Below are 2,500 nucleotides of genomic sequence, written 5' to 3' on the forward strand. Positions count from 1 at the left end.
AGTAATAGCAATAATAGTAATGATAATAACAATGATGATGACAATAAAAAATTTATAATGATGGTAATAATAACGATAATAATAATAATAATAATGATAATAATAATAACAACAATGATAATAATGATAACGAAAATACTACTACTACTACAAACAGTAATAATAATAACGATAATAATAATAATAATATTTGCAGTAATGATAATAATAATAATAACAACAACAACAACAACAACAACAACAACAACAACAACAACAATAATAATAATAATAATAATAATAATAATAATAATATACACACACAATAATAATGATGATGATAAAAATAATACTGAAAATGATAATGAAAATACTACTACTACTACTACTAATAATGATAATAATGATAATGACAATAATGATGATAATAAATACAATAATAAATATGATGATAATAATAGTAGTAATAATAACAACAATAATAATGATAACAATAATAATGATAATAATAATAATAATAATAATAATATTAATAATAATAATAATAATAATGATGATAATATCAATAATGATATCAATAATAATATCAATAATAATAATAATAACAATAACAATAATAATGATAATAATAATAATAACAGTAAGAACAACAAATGAATCATAACTTAATCCAAAAGATTTCTTGATTTTTTTTTTTAATTCGACCAAACGAAGCGAAGAGACGATTATGAACGAAAGAAATCGTGAGAAGAAACACGGTTCCTAGTTTCCCGGCTTTGATCATGTAATAACCTTTGTAATTATAACACTCGACGCCTCACAGCACAGCAAATGAAGACATACCATCCCAGAACCTCGGTATCAAGCCCCTTCGTCAATCCCCTGGGTAATTAAGAGGTCGTGATAATGAAGGGTAATTGAGCTACTGGTAATGGGACAGATTAAGGACGGAGAGTGATTTAAGAACTGGCTAAAGGGGGGTGGGGTGGGGGGTGGGGGGGGGGTTTAGGGGGGGGAGGGAGGCAGGGATCTGGGGGGGGGTCGGGAAGGGGTTGGAAAAGGGGGGGGGGAGGGGGGGAAATCTTTGTGGTGGAGAGGAGTTTTGAAAAAGGGGAAAGGAAAACAGGGTGGGGATGAAAAGGAAAAACGTTTTACTTTACAGACAAAACTTTATATAATACATACATATATACATACTACATCATACATACTCACAGGGAAACACGGGACCCACACACTTATATATATATATCCCACACAAACATAAAAATTTATATATTATATAATCCAACACATCCCCACCCCATCCCAACACGTCAACCACACACACAACACCACACCCCCAAAACACACACAACCAACCCAACCACCCCAACACACACACACACAACACATATATATATATATATATATATATAATAAATATATATATTTTAATATATATCATATATATATATGTATATAACAACCCCCCCCTGCCCCCAGGGCTCGAACCCGGGTTTCACCCCGGGTTTTTAAACCGGGGGGCCAACCATGCCACAGGCCCACTAAAAGAGTGACAACTAAGATCCACTAACTCTCTTACCTTCAAATCATACTAAAGAAATTTGATAGTGAAATTTTCACACACTCCCGGGGGAACTCGGTGGAAATTTTGTTTTACCCAAATCCTAAAAAGATGAAACTGGGGTTTTTTTTATTGAAAATCAATGGGGCATTCATTTTTCCCATCTTTCCCCAATACCCCCAAAAAACACACACACACAGCCCACACACACCACCCCACCACACACACACACACACACACACCACACCCACACACACACACCACACACACCCACACACCCCACACACCACACACAAAACCACCCCCATACACACACCCCACACACACACACCCCAAAACACACGCACATATATAATACTTTAATTAAAATTATATTATTTTATATATATTATATATATTATAATAAAATTTTAAAATTAATTAAAAGGGCTATTCTGACTCGCTAATTTTTTTATTAGGAGTAAAAGAAAAATTTTTCAAACCTGCCAAATTTTTACTCACAATGGCCCGATTACGTACGTAAGTTTTTTACCTATTCTACTTTTTACTTATCGTATTATATCCTTTCTAAAACTACTTACACATAAACCCTAAATGACACTAAGTTTTTGGGGGAAAATCAGGGGGAGAGAAAGACGATTCCATCTTACAGCATAATCCTTTAAACAAAGCGAAAACCAACCTTAAATTTTTAAAAAAAGGGTTGCTGATTGTTTCTTTGGCGCGAATCCTTTGAAAAGCACATAGGGGGGATTTTTGTATATTGCTTTTATATGTTACAAAGTTTGTGTTTCACGGGAAATATGTGTGTGTAAAACAGTACAGCCCCAAAAAAGGGCCCCCCTTTCCCCCTTAAATTCCAATTGTTCCCAGGCAAAAAAACAAACGTTGCCCCGTTTCTCAGCGCCTAGCTAGCAATTGTTCGAATAAAGTATTAATAAAGATTCAGGTAAA

The sequence above is a fragment of the Penaeus monodon genome, chromosome 39 (assembly GCF_015228065.2).
Source record: "Penaeus monodon isolate SGIC_2016 chromosome 39, NSTDA_Pmon_1, whole genome shotgun sequence".
NCBI lineage: Eukaryota > Metazoa > Arthropoda > Malacostraca > Decapoda > Penaeidae > Penaeus > Penaeus monodon.